We start from the raw sequence: 11462 nt of genomic DNA on the forward strand, positions 1-11462 counted from the left end.
TTATTGCCCAAATATGTGTCAAAAATGGGGAGACCATGAGTAGAGAGAGAGAGAGAGAGAGAGAGAGAGAGAGAGTCAGTCTATCCTACTGATCATCCTGACTTTAATCAAGGTGTCTCCCTATGCCTTCTTCTCAGTATCAACCTTTCTATGTTTGCTGTGCGCACTGCCTCTTGTATTCAGAATGGTGGTGGCGGTGGTAGTTTAGGTGGAGACTGCATGAGGTGGCTGTTTTTGTCCTCTCAAAAATCTAGTCCTTATTGCCCAAATATGTGTCATAAATGGCGAGACCTTGAGTATTGTAATGTGAATGGAAAAAAAGCCACAATCTGCCTCCCCACCACCCTTGTGTTCTTGTGGAAACTAAGCAAACCGTACTGCTGTGATGAAAGACTGTCGTATTCTGTATTGTGATCTAGATTCTCCTGAAGAAAAAAAAAAGAATAAAATATCATTTCTATCCTAGAGGCTCTCAGATCTTTTTATTTTATTTTGTAGAAGAAGGTAGTCATGTATTGGGAAATATTTTGCTTACAGTGCCAATAGATCTTTGCCTAGGGAAGAACTTTATAATAAAGTAATTGCCGAGCTACTATCAGAAGAGGTGTGATGTGGACCTGGAATTGAACAAATGCTTCAAAAAGGATAAGAAGATTTTTCAGACTATGAGCTGATGAACCCGCCTTCCAATTCCCAACAAAATTTTAGAATGTACTATTAAGAGGATGGGTTATGTCCATTTTGAAAGAGAAAAATTGATCACTAAAATCCGTTATGTATTCATTTAGGACAGGTTACACTAGAAGAACCTCATTTTTTTTTTTACACATGTTTATTCAACTAGTATACCAGGGGAAATGAGAAACCATAGTATATTTGTGTTTCATCGAGGTATTTAGTAAAGGCTGTCAAAACATTCTTTTGGACAGGAAAGAGAGATATAAGCTAGACGATTGTAGAGTTGGGTGGGCTCAAAACTGGTTGAATCAGAGTGTTCTGGTGGACAAGGAGAAATATAAGCCTCTTCTTCATCAATAACAGTTACCATGAACTCTAGTGATAAATATAGTGTATCATATTTTCTGGATTTAGAATTTTTACCTCAGTATTTAAACTGTCTCCATTGTCAAGTTTCAGCTGATCCAGTATTTCATTTTCTTCAAATCAATTGTATATTTGCCCATCAAAAGGGGATATTATTTCACTTTTAAAAAATTAACAATGATGGAAATTTCATTGTTAAAAATTTTAACCAATTATCTGAGCTATATCAATTTTTTTTAATTTGCAGTTTGTAGAAACTACTATATTGTAGGTAACAAGGTGAATGACATTCTTCTTTTTAAAATGAATCTATTTCTCCCACTACCTCCTTCCCATTAGGCAAATAACAAAAATAACCCCCTAAAATAAAACTCTCAATACATAGCTGCATAGTCCTGCCAAACAAATCCCTAAAATTGTTCATGTCTGAATATCTATTTTTCTTTCTGCATTTTAAGTTTATCATCTCTCTGCTAGGAGGTGAGTGGCATGTTTCATCTTTATTCTTTCGAATTTGTGGTTTATTGTTTTACTGATCAGAGTTCTACAATCTTTCAAAGTTTTTTTTGCTATAATGTCATGATATAAATTCTACTTCTGCTCACTTCACTCTGCATTGGTTTAGAGAGATCTCAGTTTCCTCTGAAACTGTTCATTTCATCTGGCACAATAATGTTACATTAGATCCATAACGTTTTTTTTATTATTTCCCAAAGGGAGAACAGCCTCTTATTCATTTTGGGGCTATTGTGAAAAGAGTTACTAACTATAGCCATTTTTAAACAAATAGGCCCTTTTCCTCTTTCTTTGATTTCTTTGGAGGGGAAACAGGGTTTGGCCTAACATTGGTATAGCTGGTTCAGAAGTTTATGCACAGTTTGGTAACTTTCTGAGTATAATTTCAGATTGCTTTCCAGCATGGTTAAACCATTTCAAAGTTCCACCAAGGGTGCACTATGTATCATTTATCCAGCATGCCTTCCAACATTTGTCATTTTTGATAAGTCTGCTGGATATAATGTGAAACCTCAAAAGTTAACTTTAATTTGCATTTATCTAGTTATTTACAATTTAGAGCATTTTTAAAAATTGGATTGTAGGTAACTTCCTTTGACAACTGCTTGTGCATATCCTTTAGCCACTTATCTAATGGGGAGTGGCTCTTAGTCTTATAAATTTGAATCAGCTTTTTATCTAACTTGGAAACAAGATTTTTATCTGAGAAATTTGTTACAAAGATTTTTCTTAGTTACCTATTTCTCTTCTAATTTTTACTACATCATATATGTAGTAAAACTTTGCAAAAATTTAAATTAAATTAAAAAAATTTTTTGTAATCAAAATGGTCCATTTATCTCATATGATCTTCTTCATTGTTTGTTTAATCATGAGATTTTTCCCTTCTCCATAGATGCAAAAGTGATTTCCTTCCTGCTTCTCTAATTTGTTTGGAGGACTTTTACTTCTAGGTCATGAATCCACAGGGAGTTTATCTTGGTGTGTGGTGTGAGATGTAGGTCTAAACTTAATTTCTCCAAGGCTACTGTCCAATTTTCCCAGATACTTTTGAAAAAATTCTTTCCTCCAGTAACTGTGATCTTTAAAAGTTTATTGATCAATGCTAATGTGCTTATTTGTTTCTGTTATTTTGTATAGCTAATCTTGTTTCACTCATTGGCTTCTTTCTTTTTTAGTCTGTAAAAAACATATTGTTTTTTTAGTGATTACTGCTTTGTAGTACTCCTTCCTTCACACTTAAAAAATTACCTTTGAAATTCTTGACTTTTTGTTCTTCCATATTGATTTCATTACTCTTTTTTTTTTTAGCTCTACAAATTATTCCTTTGAGGAATCAATTGGTATAGCTCTAAATAAGGAAATTGTTTTAGGTAGTATTGTTATTTGTACTATATTGGCTTGAATTACCCAAAAGCAATTAATGTTTCTCCAACTATTTAATTCTGTCTTTATTTCTGTGAAGAGTATTTTATATTATAGTGGATTTGGAAAGTCCTTGGGTAGATACACTTTGAAATATTTTATAGTTTCCATGAGTATTTTGGATGGGATTTCTCTTTCTAGTACTTCCTGATGCATTTCATTGGTTATATATATAATGATTTGCTGAAGTCATTCATTATTTCAATTAGTTTTAACTTTCTGGGGTTCTCTAAGCATATCACATTATTTGCAAAAACCACTAATTTTGTTTTATTTTTGCCTGTGCTTGTTCCTTCAATTTCTTTTCCTTGTCATTGCTATTCCTAGCATTATGTTAAACAGTTGTAATGGGAATATATGGCCTTGCTTTATCCCTGAATTTATTGAAAAGGCCCTAACTTCTTTCTATTATAACCCATAATTTTTTATCCTTGGATTTAAATAGATATTATTTATTATATCAAGAAAATTTTCATTTATTCATAGGATTTCTAGTTTTTTTTTAAAGATAGAAACCCTTTTTTCATTAAAAAGCTTTTTTAGTAGCTATTGACATAATAATATGAATTTCATTATATTATTAACATTTTTATATTAAACCAACTCTGAATTCCAGGTATGGACTCAATCTGGTCATAGTAGCTAACCTTTGTAATATGTTATTTTAGCCTATTTGCTAATATTTTGTCTAATATCTTTGCATCAATGTTAACTAGGAATATTGTTCTGTTCTTTCTCTCATAGGTATAAAGATCATATTTATATTGTAGAAAGAATAAAAGGATGCCTTCTTATTTTGTGAATAGTTTATAAGTATTGGAATTCATTGTTTTTTGGATGTGTGATAGAATTGATGTTTGTTATATTGTAGGTACCAAAGTTAAGGATGTTAGGAAATATTATAGATGATATAATATTTTAACTTCCACACCAACTTTGTTTAGTTTTGACTCTGCACACTTCTTGTTTAGCTTAACAATGCAATTCATCTGTGCTATGAGCTCATGCCAACCCCTGGAGATGGTGTTAGATTATTCTTGTGTACCCACTCAAAACTGGCCTCATTTGTGCATACTACATTAAATAGTTGCTGGACTAAAATCATTATCAATTGGAACAAATTTCCCACGTTAATCTCTTTTTTTAACTTGTATTTTGCTTTAATTTATAAAAGTTAATAGCAACTAGATGGCGCAATAGATAGAGCACTGGGCTTGGAATTAGGAAAACTCATCTTCATGAGTTCAAATTTGACCTCAGACACTTACTAGTTGTGTGACCTTGGGCAAGTCACTTGACCCTGTTTGTCTTGGTTCCTCATCTGTAAAAGGAGTTGGAGAAGGAAATGGCAAAACCACTGTAGTATCTTTGCCAAGAAAACCTCAAATATGGTCATAAAGAATCAGACATGACTGAAACAAAGCAGTTAATATATTTGTATAGAAGGTGAACTTAAAAATACCTAATAAATTTGGAGCTTGGTTTGTACCCTGTCCTGAGAGATCTGACATGCTCCACAATTTGGAAAAACTTTGGACCCGAGGACAACATTATAGAATTTGCAGTATTTGAAGCACTGTTATATGGAAGAGGAATTAGGTTTGTTCAGGTCGGTCCCCAGAGGGAAAAAAATGGAGCAATGGGAGGCTTTTTTTTTTTTGGCTTGATATAAAGAAACACTCTCTAACAATTAGGAATTGTCCTAAAGAGAAATGGACTGCCATGGTGCAGGTGGGTATTGATGCCCCATTCCTGGGAGGCTTCAAGCAGAGGCCAGATTGCCACTGGCAGAGGATGTTATAGATTGGATTCCCAGGAGGGGTTGGGTTAAATTACCTCTGAGTTTCTTTTCAAATCTGAGATGTCAATGATTCTAATTACAGATGAAAAATAAGAGGTTCTTTCAAGTTGAGTATATTTCCACTAAAGGGGGCTTGTTTTACTCTCTCCTTTGGTCCTAGTGGTGGTGGGAAGCCTAAGTCCATCAATTAGAGCCATCCAAAAGTAGGGTGGACTGCCTTGTGATGTACAGCGTTCCATTTTAAAGCCAAGGAGAGGTGATCACTTCGCAGGGTTGCTGTAGAAGGAATTCCTGTCTGGCTCTGCTTTAGACTAGATGGTTTCTGAGGCTCCTTCCAATGCTATAAGTCCGGGATCCCATCTTTGAATATTTTTAATGACTATCATGGAGGAGTAGCTATTTTTTTGTGTCCAAACTAAGGGCAGATAGATGGAAGCTACAGGGAGGCAGATTTCAGCTCAACACAAGGCAAAAATAATGAGAAAAAAATAAAATCTAATAAAGTGGTCTACCTGCATCGTACAAAGAGACCCTGGATCTCCATCTATCATGAGCATTGTGGCATACACCCCATCACTGAACAGGAAGAGGTTTGAACTGGATGGTAGCTAAGTCCTTTCCAACTCTCTTATTTTTGTTTTGTTTTGTCTCCAATTGGGCTTGCTATTTAATTAGTACAGGAAATCACCAGAAAGTAATTCCCTCTAACAAGGAAGATCACTACCTTCTCTGCGACTTAGATGCCTGGAAAGCTGTGGAGAAGTTAAATGACTTGTCCAGGGTCACACATCCAGCACCTGTCAGAGTTGGAACTTGAACCCAAGTCTTTCTGACTCTGAAGTCTTACTACATGACACTGTCTCTGCAATTCTAGATATTAAACTTCTAAGAAAACATCACTTCTTGTCAGGTTTGCCAGCCTTAATCCCCGTATTTAGATAGGGCTACAAATTCAAGGCAGCCCCCTAACTTTCCATGTTGGCTTTTCTTTCTTCAGTGTCCTCAGTGAGTCAATAAACATTTATTAAGCCCCTACTATGTGGCAGGCACTGTGCTAAGAAGAAAGGCAAAAGACAATCCCTGCCCTCAAGGAGCTTACAATCTAACATACACAACTGTGTACAAACAAGCTACATGGAGGATATATTGGAATAGTCAACAAAGGGTCCTCATGTCTAGTTAGAAGCCTTGCTGAACTACTGAGAGTTTGATGGAGGAGACATGTCGGACTTCACTTACTCTTTTGCAAGTGTCTAGCTCCTGCCTTAATTTCCTAAACTGTTCGAGTGCTTCTGAACTTTAAATCAGTGCTTGAGCTCTTTTTCCCTCTCTTACTCACCCTAGCAGTTCTTTCCTTCACATTTCTGTTCCTTGATTGTCTTCCCCTTCCCCATCCCCAGCCCCTCTTTCTACACACACACACACACACACATACACACACACACCTCATCTCTATAGTGGCTTTCCTTATTATTCTTTTCTGTTACACATTAACAGTTAAAAGCTCCCAGCACTTACATTAAAATACAACATCACAGAATGTCACAACTGGGAATGACCTTAGGAGTCACCCAAGTGAATCCTCTCATTTTTTTCAGTGAAGAAACTGAGAAATATAGGGATGTGGCCAAAATTATACAAACGGCTCTTGTTACAGAAAGGTGGGAACCAGAAGACCTTGGTTATAGTGTTGCTTTAATTTTATTTAATTAACTATTTTGGATGGGATTTCTCTTTCTAGTTCTTCCTGATGCATTTCATTGGTTATATATATTTATATATATATGATTTGTAATGTGAGTTAGAGGAGTATCTGCTCCAACCACATGAAGACAATTTGCCATGAAGGCAGCTGAAGCAGGTGCTGGGGAGCTCTCAGGGCTTGCTTAGACACCCAAGAGGCCAAGGTCATCCACTGCATCTGGGCTATCACCAGTCACCCTGACTTCTGTCTTACTACTGGACTCTGATAACTCTGGAAAAGAGAGAGAGGCTGGTGAGTTTGTGCAACTGCCTCACTGAAATCCAATTTGAGCATAAGATATCACCCCATGACGTCACTGGTCCGCTTCAAAAATGGACAAACAACAAGTTATTATCTTTTCAAATGAAATGACCTCTGAGGGCCATTCCACTAATAATCGATTCAGATCTAGCAGGGAACCAAGAGATCGTCTATAAAGGAGTCCCCTTAGAGATGGTAACTTGTCCAAGTTTACACATGGAGCAGGGCTGGGATTAATTCAAACTCAGTTACTACAGTTACAGTGGAGGAGGGAACACTCATTGAGAAAAGAGGGGAACATTTACAGACTGCCCTTTCTGAGTTTTTCCCTCTATTTCATATTAGAAAAGAAGTCCCCACACTAATGAATTGTTGGTGAAATTGTGAATTGATCCAACCATTCTGGAGGGCAATTTGGAACTATGCCCAAAGGGGTATAAAACTGTGCATACCCTTTGACCCAGCAATACCACTGCTAGGTCTGTATCCCAAAGACATCTAGAAAAGTACAAAAATATTTATAGTAGCTCTTTTTGTGGTGGCTAAGAAGTGAAAATCAAAGGAATGACCATCAATCGGGGATTGACTAAACAAGCTGTGGTATATGATTGAAAAAGAAATGACAAGCAGGATGATTTCAGAAAAACCTGAAAAGACTTACATGAACTGATGCATAGTGAAGTGAACAGAATCAGGAGAACATAGTACACAGTAACAGCAGTATTTTTAGAAGTTTTTTTTAATTTTTTTTTAGTATTTTAGATTTAGAGAATGACTTAGTTATTCTCAGCTATACAATGATCTAAGACAATTCCAAAGGACAAATGATGAAGCATGCTGTTTGCCTTCAGGAAAAGAACTGATATTGATTGAATACAGATTGACGAATGCTATTTTTCACTTTATTTTTTTTTCTTTTGAATCTTCTTGTACAAAATGACTAATGTGGAAATGTTTTACATAATTGGGAAAAAAGAAAAGAAAAGGGAAAAAAGAGAAAAGAAGTCCCAGATATGGCTTGAGATTCAAGGATTTGGAGCAGCTAGCGGTCTCTTTGGGAGCACTGGGAAGTACTTGGACTTTGTTGGGAATCTTGGTTGGAGGAGAGGGCCAATCTTTTCTGGCATCTTATTTTTTTTTAACTTGGGCTTTCTTGAGATATCAGGTTTTTCTGCTTTGCATGGCTTTGAAAGGAAACACACATAGTCCCTTCAGCCTTCCCTGCCTCCCACCAGCCCCAGTATCTCCCCAGCTTAAGCAAAGGAATTTAAAAGAAATGGGGTAGGATTGTGATGTGAATGGTAGTTCTGTTTGTGTGGAGAAGATTCAGTTTCTTGTGAGGCAGAGGCCAGCAAAAGTATTTTGTATCATCTAGCAGAAGCTATGCTGTATTCCCTGTTGGAGATGGGTAGGGAGGGAACAGAAGTCTCTTTGTTTGGTACCTGAAGACAGGGCAACCAATCTGGGAAGGCCCCAGGGGCTGCTGCTCTGTGGGGCTCAGCTTGGAAGGTGTGTGTGTGTGTGTGTGTGTGTGTGTGTGTGTGTGTGTGTGTTTTTCTGGGAATTATCCACATCCCACAAAAAACCCCGAGAACTATAGTAAATTCCCTGAGCTCCTGTATGAGATAGGCACCCTTTAAACTCCAGATTCACCCAGCAGGTTATTCTATCCACTTGACAGAAGGGCAGAAAGTTTCTCCCAGTCCAAAAATAGTGCCTTCCTAGAGGAGAACCCTTCCTATTCACCTCTAGAAGGCATATCCTTGTCAAGGGCTGGTGCGAAGCATTCTCCACGACTGTGCAATAAGGTAATGTCCAGATAAAAAACGTTATCCCACAGAGACAGCTTTAATAAACTTTGTTGCTACTCAAAAGGGAAAGAGGAAAGCAGCTGCTAACTTGCCTCAGTGTTCTCCCTATCCACAGCCTCAGTAGGCAGCACACAGGGGGTGTATCTACACTAGTCAAATGCTCAGAGACCCTCAGGGCTTGACTTTATACAGGCAGTTCTTGTCTTTATACAGATAATAAGTGAATCATTCTGCAGACTTCCACATAAAGTGATTTTTACTTAATTTGAATTTGCCCACAAGGATAGAAAATGGAAGGAGGGAGGGAGGCAAAAAGGGGCCTCAATCTGGGAGGGAGGGGCCGGGCACATGGTTCAAGGATACATGGCGGCCAAAGACAGAGAAGTGAGAACACAGTGCAGGGGTCAGATATATGGGGACCTGTTCAGAAACGAGAGGAAGAATAGAGGGTGTGGAGGGGGCATAGGAAATGGATACGGATACAAACAGAGGATAGGGGGACAGACACACAATACCCCAACAACAGATACTCAGGCCAGACACACAGGCAAGTGTGTGGAGCAGGGCAAAGGTCTTTCCTTAGATCTCTAGCCAAATCCTGAGAAGAGAGAGAGACAGAGACAGAGAGAGAGACAGAGAGAGACAGAGACAGAGAGAGAGACAGAGAGAGAGGTGAGAAAAGAAAGGAGAGAGAGAGAGAGAGAGAGAGAGAGAGAGAGAGAGAGAGAGAGAGACAGAGGGAGACAGAAGGAGGGGGAGAGATTCAGAGAGAACAGTACTATATTTTAAAGTTAACAATTTTTTTGAATGAAGATTTCTTTCAGAATTTTTTATACAAAGTTAAATTTACATGTTATGAATGTATGTAAAGCAAAACTATCCATATATTATTTGAGACAAAGAGCCAGTATGTCACCAAAGAGATACTACTTTGTTATCTATAGGAAGAGTAAAATGAAATTGTTCTCTAAATTACCTAATAAGGAGGGAGGATTGCAGAGCAGGGAAATGCGAATGGTAACTTAGGGAAGTAGGAAAGTTAGCCCTAACAATACCATTCCAGCATGAGCCTGAAGAGGTAGACAGGAGCCCTCTCAGTTCAGCCATTTCTCACAGGTCAACAATACCCTCACCAGAACCCAGCTTCCCAGTGCCCATCATCCTGATCAGAGCTCTCCCATCTAGGGCGTGTATGTGGATCCTGAAGGAATCAGTGAGCTGGTGCTGGAAACTTTGGAGCATTCAGTGAATCATCGCTCTACCTCTCATGCAGAAGGCTAGGGCTTGGGAGGCCCTTCAGATCCACCCATTCAGATGTTCTTGGAGTCAGGGGACAAGATCTATCAGTTGCTGAGGTCAGCTGCTGCTGCTTTTGGTTGAATGCAATCCAGGAAAGAGTTCAGAAGTATTGGCCCTACAGCTACGTACCTGGAAGAAAGAATGGACAAACGAGAGTCCTGCGAAAATTGGCATAACCTTCATGATACTGCCTGGACCTCATACGGATGATAGTCGAGGTTGAAGGTCAAGGAGATATCAAAGAGGTCAGCAAGAAGAATATAAAGAATTATAGAATCTAAATCAGTTCCTAGCCAGCATCTGGTGTTACCTGTGGAATAAAGCCAAAAGAGTCTAGAGTTCTCCCTCCCAGCCCACGTCCCCCCTTTCTCACTTCCATTTTCACCAGCCTTTAGGTGGACTCTTCGGTGGAAGACATTCAGAATGTGTTATGGGCTTCAGGGTGAGGAGTTTACTCCTGGTGTTCTTGGGGATGACCCTTTGGGTCCCTGCTGATTGTACCCCCAACACTGTTGTGTTGGGACAGTCCTTATACCTGTCTGGGTTAATTGCTCACCCTTCTTGTTCCAATTGGGCATTCAGAGTGGTCAGAGCAGTGCCCACTCTTGTCTCAGTTGTTCCCTTTATAATGTCATCAATATGGTGGAGAACATCATACCAAATGCCAATCTATTAAGATATCCTTAGGGCAAGATAGTAAAGAATACTGTTCCCTGCCAAGTAAAATCTAATTGGACTTTGTTCTCTTCCCTTAAAGGAATAGAAAAGAAGGCTCTGGCCAGGCCTGCCATTCATAGCATACACTCACTGAATGTGGCCACCAGAGTTTCAGCCACAGTCACTATGTCTGGCATAGAAGGGGCAAGTGTGTCCATAACTTTATTTAGCTGCTAATAGTCTATAATTAGTCATCAAGGACCAGTGGTTTTCCCCACTGGCCACACTATGCTATTGAACTGAGAAATAGTCTAGAATTTGATCCAGCATTCAATTGTTCTTTTATTAGGGAGGTTCCCACTTGGAGTTCTATACTGCTTGAGTTGGATCACCATGGTGGAAAAAGGGCAACCATAAGCAGCTCCTTATCCCATAGGAATTGGGAGGAGTTGGGCAATGGCTGTAGATTGTATCTAGCCAGTATATGTCTGATACTGAAAGGCAATTCAGTAGGTCTATGCCTGATATCCCTTCAGTGGGAGCTGCCACTACAGTACTTTTGATGGTCTGGAAAAGTAGTGGGGAACCTGCTGCCTCAAGGCCACACGTGGCCCTTTAGGTCTTCAAGCTTGGTCCTTTGACTCAATCTAAACTTCATAGAACAGATCTTTTTATTAAGGAGGTCTTATTAAGGGAATTAGTTCTGTGAAGTTTAGATTGAGTCAAAGGGCCACACTTGAGGACCTAGAGGGCCACATGTGGCCTCAAGGCTGCAGGTTCCCCACCCCTGGTCTGGAACAATATCGCTATAATTGTGGCAGGTCATTTGAGTGTCCCATAAGGTGGGTCCTTGGCAAATTTAGGCTTAGGAACTTTAGAGGATTTTATATTTGATCTTGGAACT

The sequence above is a fragment of the Petaurus breviceps genome, unplaced genomic scaffold, assembly GCF_028583685.1.
Source record: "Petaurus breviceps papuanus isolate PSGF00001 unplaced genomic scaffold, PetGlider_PUasm1.0 90723, whole genome shotgun sequence".
Classification (NCBI taxonomy): Eukaryota; Metazoa; Chordata; class Mammalia; order Diprotodontia; family Petauridae; genus Petaurus; species Petaurus breviceps.